The 12,645-nt window shown below is 41.9% G+C and overlaps 1 protein-coding gene and 1 long non-coding RNA gene across 3 annotated transcripts in view; both read right to left on the reverse strand.

Moving 5' to 3' along the window:
- Positions 1-12,645, reverse strand: part of NHSL1 (NHS like 1) — a 187,219-nt gene that overhangs the window by 113,653 nt on the left and 60,921 nt on the right. The gene's annotated exons all lie outside the window — the stretch shown is intronic.
- On the reverse strand, positions 4,919-9,637 carry LOC143158144 (uncharacterized). The gene is made up of 3 exons (XR_012994919.1): positions 9,563-9,637; positions 8,617-8,730; positions 4,919-5,021 (listed from the first exon to the last, which is right to left on the reverse strand). It is a non-coding gene; the product is annotated as an uncharacterized LOC143158144 (long non-coding RNA).

Raw genomic sequence — 12,645 nt, forward strand, 5'->3', positions numbered from 1 at the left:
GCAAGAAAATTTCCTAAAACCAGGGGGACAGATTCTAGAAAGCGGTAGGCTAACCTGAGCCTGTTTCTCCCCCCCAACACCAGCCGCACGTGGGGGTAACTCCTGCCCAGCCAACCAAACTGCTCTTACTGTGAGAGAGGAACCGAGTAAGGAACATGAACAAGGTGCTGGAACAACTTGGTTATTAGCAAAAGAATCAGATATTTGTAAGGGAGGCAGAACGAACACCAGAATCGCCCAGAAAAAAATTGCTGCTTTTCTCTAAAACAGTTTGATGCCAAAAGAGCAGGCAGGTTAACCGCGCGTAAGACACCTGCCTGCTTCAACTGGGTACAAATACATTTGCAAGCTTTTGGTTCTGTTAATCAGCATAATGCCAGAACTGATGGAAAAGCAAAATTTCAGAGAAAATCTGCTTCCAAGTATGCAAGGAGTTCGGCAGTCACTGACTGCCGGTGCAGTTTCAAGTACCGAGCTTTGCTGGGTAAGAGTATGATGGATATTCTGAGGGATACAGGAGGAAAGGGCTCGAAACGCATTAAGTTTCAGCCTTGTCCATGCACAGATGGGTTTTACCCCATAGCAGCCAGTAACGATTTTCCAAATAAAGCAGGTTATATTTATTGGTAAAATAACTTCCGTTCTTCCAGCACGCAGGTGTCAACATGAGGTTTTACGTCATTGTACAATCTAAGGGGACGAGTAACAGGACTTTGATGAATGCAGACAATGTACAAATATTTAGGCGCTTCACAGGTAGCCCTCCTCACCAGCGCTGCAGCGTAAGGCACCGCAACTCCCGGCGACAGGAGCTGCCGGGTGCCTCGCCAGGACCGGAGGGAATCGCTGCCCCGAGTACGTGGCGGGCCGGGCAAGGCCGGGCCGGGCCGGGCCGGGCCGGGCCGAGCCGGGCAAGGCAAGGCCGGGCCGGGCCGGGCCGGGCCGAGCCAGCAGGTGGCAGCAGGGATCCAGGCGCCTCGCCGCGAAGCCCGCTCCCACCACCCGAGGGGTGCCAGGGTTAGTGAGAGATGCTAACAGCGACACAGTTACGGTGACACACTTGTGATTTAGCTTTTAGCAATTTGCTTACAGAAAGCTGTTATTATCTCTGCTTAAAATGTAATTATCAATTTTAGTGTTTTTTGACTCGGGCACGACAAGTCACTAATTCAGACAGCTCTGCTAGAAGCTCCCACTAACTGTGGCTGCTGCCTCGGTTCCTACGCAAGTCCTCCTGAGTCGTGGGGCTCTGCTTTCATAACACAAAATCTCTTTTAAAATCTCTTAGCCATAGGGTCACCTCCTCTCCAAAGCTGAGGCTCGGCTAGGGAAGTACTCCACTCACAACTGTTAGCCAACACACCCCAAGTGTTGATAATCTGTGAAGATTAACTAAGTATTGAATTTCTGAGGAGGGAGTAAGTTTTCTGTCTGAAGAAGAGAGGTGGGTTTTTTTCCCCCAGCCACTCGTCTGTTCATTGAATCACCAAAGGTTATCAAACAGTTCTGATCAACACGAGAAGTCACCTACAGGGTCTGGGAGAGAAACTCGAGAGGTGCTACAGAATAAGGTCAGCGTTCAGCGCCTCATTACTCCCGCACTGCGCTGACCCTTACTCCACCAGCCACCCACCGGCTCCAAACTGCTGTCCCAGCTGACACCAAGGATGCTCCGAATCAAACCACCCGGCTGCATCTCGCTGGGCGGCTCCTACCTCCCAGAAAAGCTGTGTGCTTTTGTAATACCCTGTCTCTGCTTCACATGTATTCCTCTCTGCTCTTGCACACTCTGCAATGAACACATGGGTTTAAACAAATTCTGACTTTATAAATGCAGCTTGCATTGCTTTGATCTAAACTGTAAAATCAGTTTACTTGCTCCTACTACTTTACTCAGAATATGCTGTGTTCATACTAAGAAGGGGCTCAAATCACTTTTAATACCTCAATACGCACATGAAACTTTGCAACACGCCACTTACATTAGAAATTTAGAAATACGAGATTTTGGTGAAGCACAAGAAACTTCAACTGGATCATCCAAGCTTCCTGTGGAACTGCTGACAGCTGTACTAAAAACAACTGGAAGCCAGTTAAAAACAAACTGTATTAAAAACATTTATTAACATGTAATTGAGGACCATTCTGCCAGGAGGGAAGTACCCTAGACAACTAAATAAATGCCTTTCTATATCCCACTTCTCTGATTAAGAGGATACCAGGGAAACTGCAGAGGGAATATGGCTGTTTGCTTTGAGGTGGAAGCCCTCTGCTGGTTAACATAAACTAATTAACACACTAATCTGAATGTTTTTGTAGATAACAGAACCACAAAGAACAAGAAAGGGGAGAGTGGCTAAAAAAGAAGCAGAGAATAATCGTCAGTAATCTCAGAAATCCTCATTCTTCATCTTATTTACTAGACCCATGAATGCAAAAGATGTTTGTTTTGTTTTCTTTTTTCCTGTTTGTATTTACACACTCTCTGACTTACAAAATATGCAATTTAATAAACCTTATTAGGTATTTGCAATAATCAAATACTAAAAAGGAACTTTAGAACCCAGTGAGCCACTTGGGCAGACCTGACCATTCCAACACGGAAAACGTAGTTGATGTGTGTTATAACCAAGTCTCGCTGTTTGACATGCAAAACACAGGAAATTATTTCTTCCTATAGACACGAATGCTGTTTGCACACATCTTTTGGTCTTGAGTCCTGTATCTTTAAAACATATTTCAAAGTTACTTCACAGCCAAAACAGCAAAATTATTTGACCTTACTGACATTGTACGTATGCCTCTTCTAAGAACCAAGCTAAGAATGTACTGTTTCTGTGAACCACACATAAATATTGAACTTCAGAAGACAGACAGAAGGCTCACTTTTGCATATGTGTGCACAGGTATAGGATTGCTGTCATGCTTTTTCAGTTCGTTTGTGAGTTTGCATGCCTGCTTAGCATGCAAAGTAAGTACAGAGGAGTGTGTTGCAACTCTGGATGAAATTTGTAAATGAAACCCAGCCCTGCCACGCCTGGAGGAATGCTGCAATCTCCTCTCTTCCTCACAACAGGCTCTAGGTTAAAAGAAACTCATTTCTAGGCAGAAGATGAGCACAAGGAATGTTGCTGACACACAGAGAATGAGGAGGAAAATACAGAGTTTGCGTCTTAGTTACTGTCCTACATAGTTATATTTAATCCCAATTAAAATAGCCTTGTTAAAAGCTTGATAAAAATGCAAGAGAAAACTAAACTTCTAAAATAATGAACATATGGCCTAAGTATGTGTATACGCTCTCTATACGGAGTGCCTGTGTTCACTCCATATGTACACATCCACGTATTCAGCAGGAGCACCAACTGTGACCAATGACAGAATTTTTCTCCCCGGCCTGCAGTTTCCCCTTCTGCCATATACAGGCCTGAAATCAACCTTGAAATCAACCTTGATTCTTTTTTTGCAACCCTGAAACATTTTAACATTTTCCTGTACCAACAGCAGTTTCTAGGTGGAAAAAGACCCAAGAATACAAAAAAATAATATGCAGGGTCATTCTCATAGAGCCTGTGGTCCCCCCCCAGCAGACCCTATATAAAACATTTGACACACAGGAAGGGTTCCTATTCATCAGCTGCCAAAACAAGGTGAGGACAGGAGGGAAAATGAAAGCCCAAGTTATCCTCAATAGAATAGAAGACAGGATAAATAAGGACATTCACACTAGCAGCAGGAATAATCTGACACTGCCTCTCAACCACTAGCATGTGAAATAATCGGCCTCAACAGAACAGCTGTTTAATCACAGTTAAAAAACCAAGAGCGTCAATTCTTAAATCATTGCTCTTTGCTCACAGCACAGAGAAAACCAAATTGAGGCTTTTCAATCTTCTGTAATCTGCACCACAGCTTCTTGTTTACATAGCTAAAGAAAGCTCATCTTCTGGCATACCACATAGTGAAATACAGGGTGGGAGGGGGTAGAAAAGTGAAAGAGAAATCACGTATTATTGAAATTACAGGTGTAAAAAATGCTTGTTCATCAGATACTAATCTGTTGAGAGCCCAGTGGATGTCTCCCACAATACTAACACCCCAAATCAACTTCTCCCAAGGAGGAAAGAGTTTGGAAAGCAGACTTACTGACTTCTCACAGCCAATGTCAACCACCAATCAGTATTTCAGGCGGTTTCATCAAGGCAAAGAAGATTCACACCTTGACAGTCATTTTTAAATGAAGTTGCCCTGACATTTCACTACTAACCAGCGGACTAAATTACAGGCTTAGTCTTCACCTAGGGCTTTTTCCTGCCCACAAGACAATCTGCTTGCAATACCCTGCTAGCTTGAAAAAAAACCTCTAAGCTCATCACGCAGGTTCTTCAAAGCCTTCCTCTTCGGATGCTTGGAAACCGAGTATCAATCCTGATGCATCATTAACCCCCTAACACCTCCTTCAGCATGACTTCTCCTATGGCCAATGCCAAAATACTGCTCCTAGTTTTTCCTTCTTTTTACTAAATGAAGTAAAGCAATTGGCACAACTGGCAGCCCACGTGCCAAATCCAGTATTTCATGAGGTCTTTCACCTTCTCCTTGGCAGAAACAAGGAACATGGCTCCAGCTCGGTAACTGAGCTTGCACACTTATGTACAAAGAAGTGGAGCAGCGGGAGATCTCCACAAGAACAGGCCCAGGTCCCAGGGCAGCACACCATAAGAGCGATGTGTCTTTATTTCTTTCAGGAAGTGAGGGGTGAGGAAAAGAAGTAGGACCCAAAATGGAAGCTAACCCCTTTCTTACTGTATTCTCTGTGTAAGCAAAAGTAAAGGCCTTTAGACATAAAGGGAAATGTCAAACTAATGTAAATAAAACACATCCCAAAAGAAAATATTCAACATATGCTTTAAAAGATAGATTTTTATTGTGATGAAATCAAAATGAAGATTTAATTGCTGTGTTTTTCTCCTAGCTCTGCCTGTGAAGTTGTCACCTTCATCAACATGAACCCTATTGTACTAAACACAAATGGAAAACAAATAACATTGAGAAGTAAGAGACACTTATTATTTCACTTGCAATAAACATTCCTTATTTACAGGAATCTGGCAAACTGCCAGCAGTAGAAACAGATGCCATATAGACATTCCTAAAGAAATACAAGTACAGACACATGGGATTACATAGAAAATAACTTTATGCAGAAATACTTATTATCTAACCGTGTGCTCTATCACACACATTATTCTTGTTATGCAACAAAGTTTATTCACCTGGAGGAGTCCTCTGACAAATAAGGAGAATGTTTTATATGTGTTTATTCATCAAATAAAAATAACAATGGTTTCTAGATGGGAACTACCACCTTCTTTTGATTCACATGCCTCCCATGCTACCTGTTCTAGACTCATCAAGTTGACAAGGTTATCAAGATTGCTTAAAGAGCCAGTATTTCTCCGTGGTACTTTTTTCCTGAAATAGCAAAGTGGAAAACACGCTGGCTTTCTCAGCCAGCTTTGGCATAGAGATAATACCACGCTCTGTGGTTAATTGCTAGCTCTTCTTCCTCCAAGGCACTGTGAGTCACCTCTGCTTTCCACACTGGTGTCTTCCAAACAATTCTGGGTAAAACTGTGCTAGTTCATTCTCACCAAAGACATTGTATAAGAGCACAATTACACAGAAGGGATCACATATTAAACAAGTTTTTTTAAAGCATTCCATTAAAAAATGTGCAAGGCAAATATTGCAGTAACTATTAATCAAGTCTAAAAATAAATTAAAACTAACTTCATGAAAGACGCCTTAGCATTTGCTGGCACTTAAAACTTTTCCTTCAAGTACGAGCACGGCCACAGCAGGATTTGCTCCTCTCATCGAATGGCACCTTTTCCCAAGCTTGGACAAACAGATGTGAGGAGACGCTTTCAATCTTTACTTGCAGACAGTATTGTTTTTTCATTACAACAAAGCGTTACTGAGCTTGGCAGTAGAAACCACCCACTTTCAGGAACTCTCAGTGTAGTTAATATTCCTCTGCTTAACAAAAGATGCCTTGGTCTAAGGCTGTTTCTACAGGCTGTTGTTGCAGCACTTCACCCAACTGACCTTCATTTATGAAGGGCTGCTCTGGTTACAGGATCCCCAGTTATTCTGTTTAGCTTAGGGCCAGCAAAAGGCAACAGACTGACAGCTCTAAAGATCACTCGGGGGGGGGGGGAGAGAGGGGGGGAAGGCAAAAAAAGGGCACATCTTGGCTAAAATACATGGTACCTGCCAGCATCCTTCAGCAATGAATAGGCCATCTTAAAAGACACAGTTTAGTTGTCAAGTTAGTATCCTGCATGGTTTCTCTTAAAAAAAAATTTTGAGAAAAAATGTGCCATTTTATAGACACTTACAAAACAAACTAAGCAAACAGACAAAGCAGCTCCTTTTTGGCTCCCAAATTCTGGGCTGCTCTAGGGGTCACTGCAAGTATCTCAGGGGGAAAAAAAAAAAACCTTATGACAGCCCCCAGGAGAGTGCTTGCAGCCCACCCTTTCTGGGTAGTCAATGGGACCTACCCTCAGGTGGGGTCATTACGAAGTACCTTTTCTTTTGCTCTCAAGTAAAGCCAGAAAATGAAGTTCCCATCTTTCCCTGCCCTCTGTATGCTTGTTCCTGCGCTGCAGCACGGCAGGGCTCCTCCCATGCAAGCACAGCCGCTTCAGGGACTGCCCGGGTCACTGCAACCACGGCCTTTCAGAAATGCCGGGATTTAATCTAAATCACTGCAGCGAGCCAACTGACAGCCCCAAGACCGTGTGTGTCAAGACGTGTGTCATCACAACTGAAGGGACGGCAAACTGAAGGAGAAGGGTGGACATGAGCACTGAAAGAACAGGAACTTCTTCAGAAGCAGAGCACATCAGGTTAACCAGCCGTTGCCCCAAGACTACATCTGTCCAGGGGTTTCTACAAACTCTCCAATTCTCTTCTGGACAATTCAGAGTATTGATAAGGAGAAGGTGGTTAGAAGAGAGTGTTTTCCTGGATCCCTATTAAACTTGTACTTCAAAAAAAAACCCCTTTGATTTTCAGACAGAAGAATTTTTCTTCATGGGAAAATCTGTTTGCAAGGGTGGGGTGCTTTTTGGGGGTCTTTTTTTTGTTTTTTTGTTTGCTTGTTTTTAAATAGTGCTTTATTTTCACTGCATGTGGGAAAATGATGCCTAAAGTCCTTGGTAGTTTTCAACACAGGAAAAAATACTAAAGAAGCTCCATAGCAGGGTGAGGTCAGGGTTGGGCAAAGGGCGCACTCAGAATACTTATGTGAATTATGTCACCAAAAAAAATTCGAAACACTTTATAAAAATGTGTGGAAAAGTCATTGCCACAGTACAAAAGGGATATGGCATCCAAGATCACAAGAAGTTCATTACTGGATGCAGACTTTTTTTTTTTCTTTTTTAGGTTTGGCAATCAGTTTTGCTATGTTGGAAGTTCTCTACTGTGCTAAGAAGGTTTCATTACATCCAAAAGCATCTCAGGGACCAGCCAAAACAGGGATCAAGAGAGGGAAATGCTGCTATGTATTCCCCAATTCAGGAGAGGACGAAGCCAAGGTAAATAATTTGAGAGTGCCGCCTTCCGAAGTAAACTTTTCTTTTAGTTCATGGGTTACTTCTACATTGTCAGCCAACTATAGACATTATAATTTGTTAGGGCAGCCTGTTGAAATTAAGTGGAAATGTATTTCCACCTTAATTCCAGGGAACCTCATTTCCTTTACAAATTTTTGACTGTAGGCCCCCTTGGCAAAGTTGTTGCCTGCTGCTTGGCTTTCAACGCTTTTTTTTTTTTTTTTTTAAATGGAAATCTTCACCTTCAGACCTTACTGCACAAAGCCACTACAAGACAGGGCAGAAAATACATTTCTGTGCTAGTGCCATGAGCACCGAGAGGGGGAAAAAAAAAAAAGGACAAGAAAGGACAAGTCATTCATGTGAGCCAAGGGTAGGACGGGCATCCCTGGCCCTCCAGCCGTGATGGAAAAGAGACATCACAGCCTTGCAGCTGAGGTGAGGACACAAGCTCACTCCTCAACCAAAACACATGCATGCACGCACTCCTTCTTGGAAAAGCAGCTCAAGTTGCAGCCTGAAATACCCTCCTTGCCTTCAGCAGCAGGTCCACTGGGCAGACACTCATCCTTTAGGCACTACCAGCTAGTTTTAAGCTTAGAGGGCTGTTGCTTTTGCACGTCTTCAGCAAAGATTAATCTGCAGTTGTCCTACAGGTTCTGCCTGTAAAACCGGGTCTGCCATCTCCTTGCAGGGAGGCTGGCCTCCTTCCTACCTTCTCTTCTCACCCCACAGCCTCTCCATAATGACTGCTTTCTTCTCCAGTGATGGACACTGTTAGTCAGAGCCACACAGACACATGAGAAAATATCTTTAACCTCATCAAACATTTTCTCCAGTATCATTCCATCTCTATACACAGCTTCCCAGGAGAGTGCAAGTGGGAAACTAAGCTGAGGAAGGCAAGGTAGCACAGACCAACCACACTACCGCTCTGCATGGGGGTGGGTGGGGGGGAACACCATGCATGTGCACCCATTGCCCCCACCTTTCACAGCGCTGCCAATTTCTGCAAAATTCAGGGTGAATCATATTTGTGCTGCTGCTTCCCACATCCCGGTTCTTGGGAGTCACATATCTGGGTGAGAGTCTCATCTTTTATCTTCAAAGAAAAGAGAAAATTTCTAAACTTAATTTGAGGGATGGGGGAAATTCACACAACCCAAACATCATAAAAGTTCAAACCTCAAGAGCTATTAAAAAAAATCCTTTTTATTTTCGTATTTCATTATGTTTTTGAGTAAGCTCAAGATCCTGAATGCTTTGGTTAAACACACTTCTACAGCTGGGGAGATCTTAGCCAAATTCTCTGTAAAGGAAGCAGTTACACTGCAGGAATGCAGTTAAAGCAAGATAAGAGATGCTTTCCTGGGGTGGGTGCTGAATACTTGCGTACAATAATTTTAATGTCACTCCTGTCAAGCTGATGCCCCATCAGGGTGGAAGCAAGAAGAATACAGGCTTTTCATTATTGGATAATTGGGTGCACACCCTTAGTAGTGAAAGCAGTTTACTAAGTAATTGCTCACCACCAAGTAGCTAGAACAAGAATACTAACAAAAATACTGCAAGATCCCAAGTGTTAGAAGAGAAGCAAGAACTGAAGCAGCAAAATACTTATGAAAATAAGTAAGAAAGCTTTCTATATGGTAAAGACTTTAGCCAGTACGAACCAACACCACACACTCTCCTCCCAGAAAACACACAGCCAAACATAAGCACAAGTGACTAAAATTATTTCGCTCAAAAGCTAATTAATGAAACTTAAAATTCTTGTCCTACAATGCTTATTTTATTCAAAGAGTTTACTGAAAATCTGATCTTGATGCTTAAAAACTCTCATCATTGATTACACTCAGATTTTAATTAAACTTAAAAAAAAACAACCAACTTCATCTTTAAAAGCTCTCATTCTGAAAAAGGTAACTTCATACCTTTTTTTTATGCACAAAGTAAGCAACATCTGAGATGACCAGAAGGGGATCACCACTAGCATGTCCACCTCCCTCTCTTTCTTCACTAGCTCTGTGTAAAAGAAACCTCTTTCTGAATCACCCAAAGCTGGGCGTGTATAAAGGTGAGCAGGCAGCTCCGGATGGGTGCCTCCACCTAGCTATCAATTACTGTCACAAGACTTATACTTCATTTATTTTCCACCTCGTTTCGTTTTTCCTGCATCAGTAATGAATTCAGGAAAAAAAAAACCACGAGACTAAAAATTCAATCACTGCCACCTACTGAAGCCAGTTCACCAAAACATGAGCTTACCAATTTTTATATTGCATGGTGTGAAAGATTAAACCACAAGTTCCTATTGAAAAATTTCTTGTTTATGTTTCCTTGTTTTCCTCTGAGACAGCTTACTACTGAGTTTGCAGATCAGCTTCCAAAAAAAGCTGCTTTTACCCTCAGAAAAAGCAAGAAGGGACCAAATCAACGTTTAACACTTTGTATCTAAAGATGAAACATGCCTACCAATTTAGTCAAGTGACCTATATCTGCTATAGACTGCCATTTTCGTCTTCTGTCCTTTCTTAGAGAAAATTAAGCCAATATATTAAGAGGGGTGAGAAAGAAGAAGCATTAATGACTGACTAGATAAACCAGAGTACACTGAAAATATTTTTATTGAAATTGAATAAACTAAGCCATCAATTGATAGATTTGCCTTGAAAACAAGAGTGGTCAACCCAGATTGCTTTTTGTGTTTTTATGATCAAACAGACAGCTGGCAAGAGACATGTCACGCAGAAGAGTCAGTCACTCAAAACGAATCATGATACCTTGGAACTAAATAATGTTTTAGAACTAGAACTAAATCATAGCCTACAACATCTACAAACATCATATGCTTCTGCCACACAAAGGAAGACAAAGATGAGAGTACTGGACAACACAGGAACTTACTAATGGGGATTTGAAAGAAGATCATCAGCAGAATGAGAGCTGATGTTTCCATCACAAGGATGAAGATGACCCTCACTACAAGAAGGACGTTGAGGTGCTGGAGCGTGTCCAGAGAAGGGCAATGAGGCTGGTGAGGGGTCTGGAGAACAAGTCTTATGAGGAGCGGCTGAGGGAACTGGGGTTGTTTAGCCTGGAGAAAAGGAGGCTGAGGGGAGACCTCATCGCTCTCTACAACTACCTGAAAGGAGGTTGTAGCGAGGCGGGTGTTGGTCTCTTCTCCCAAGTAACTAGCGATAGGACGAGAGGAAATGGCCTCAAGTTGCGCCAGGGGAGGTTTAGATTGGATGTAAGGAAAAATGTCTTTACTGAAAGAGTGGTTAAACATTGGAACAGGCTGCCCAGGGAAGTGGTGGAGTCCCCATCCCTTGAGGTATTTAAAAGACGAGTAGATGAGGCACTTAGGGACATGGTTTAGTGGGCATGGTGGTGTTGGGTCGACGGTTGGACTTGATGATCTTAGAGGTCTTTTCCAACCTCAATGATTCTATGATTCTATGACCCTCTGCCCACAGGATGGATGCCACAATCAGTAAAGAATCTGGGGAGGGAAAAGGGGAGTATTTCCCTCGCCCACATAAGGCCTCTGACCTAAAACTTCTTTGAAGGGACAAGATTTTACAACAAGCATAGGGGATTTGGACATGGGTTTGTTTTGGGTTTGCTGTTGTTTTGGGGGTTAGGTGTTTTTTTTGGGGGGGGTTTTTTGAGAACTCAGCACAGCCTTCTTCATGTGATATAAAATGAAAAATTTCTTCCATTTTATTAATCCTTTTCACTGCTCTGAAACATAAATCTTCTGTAAAGAAACACAAGCTATGCACTGCTGTAAATCACCGTTGGTCCACAGCTGAAGCAGTCTGCTACAGCTACCATCTCCACTATATTTATGTTACTGCTTAATTCCCTCCTTTTCTTGATTTATGGCATTTCTGAATCATCAACACGAAAGACCAAAATAGGGTCCTGGTCATGTGATTGGGAGGTTCTCAGGAAACTTTGGGATAATATTAAAGAACAGGAACTTTGGCAAACAAGAGAAAAGACCTACAAGGAAAAATAAACTCCATTTAGTAGGATTACATAGTCAAACTGAAAAATGATTTTTTGATCTGATCTATGGCTTGTTGGTCCTTTGTTAAAGCAGACACACACATGTTGAATGTCTATTTAAAAGCAGAATACATTCACTAAACCATACTGGAGCTAAAAAACTATTTGTAACTGAGACCGTAAAAGGGAGAAACCTATGGAATGTGTTACGTTCATCTAGCAAAGCTGTTCTCTAGCAATCAGCAGATTCAGGCAGCGTATATCAATCCTGCTCTTAGACACAATAGAGTCTAGTCTGGAATACAAAAGTAAACTAAGACAAACCATTAGAAAGCTCTCCAGAGATTTAATCTTTTTTTTTCTTTTTTTTGTGGTATCAGACACCATTGGCAGGAAATCCTGATGGCAAGAAACATCATGTGTTCAAAGTTTACTGCTCCAACTTTCTAGCAAAAGGATGAAATCAAAACACCTTCCTACACATTGCACTTCAAAAAAGAAAAAAAAAGAAAAGAGAAAAAAATTACATGAAGAAAAGGAAAACGTCAACAGAGGTCTTCATCATAGTGAAAAAAATGTCTGGAAACAATTAGCAACTAAAAAAAAGGAGGAGGAAGAGTAATAAAAAATACTTAAAATACTAAGTACTAAAGTAGTGAATTTTTATGACTAGAACACCCTAAACATTGCAGAGATGTAACTTAAAGTCTTATACATGCTTCCACAGAATTTCATGCAGTCCAAAATAAAACCAACCTCTTTAATTATCGATGTTCTGAGGCCATAAACCTACACAGCAAGTTATCAAAGCAAAACATCTGCGCACTGTCCACACATGCAGCGCATGTTTATGAAACAGAAAAGAATGATGTCATTTCAGCCTGGTTTTTATTATATTCCGTTTTCTAAATTCTCGGCAGTACAGCCCTACCTCTGCCGCTAAGAAACAGCCCAACATTACTTTGCCATCATCTGGGACAAATTTACAGGGGAAGTCACT

The sequence above is a fragment of the Aptenodytes patagonicus genome, chromosome 3 (genome assembly GCF_965638725.1).
Source record: "Aptenodytes patagonicus chromosome 3, bAptPat1.pri.cur, whole genome shotgun sequence".
Taxonomy (NCBI): Eukaryota; Metazoa; Chordata; class Aves; order Sphenisciformes; family Spheniscidae; genus Aptenodytes; species Aptenodytes patagonicus.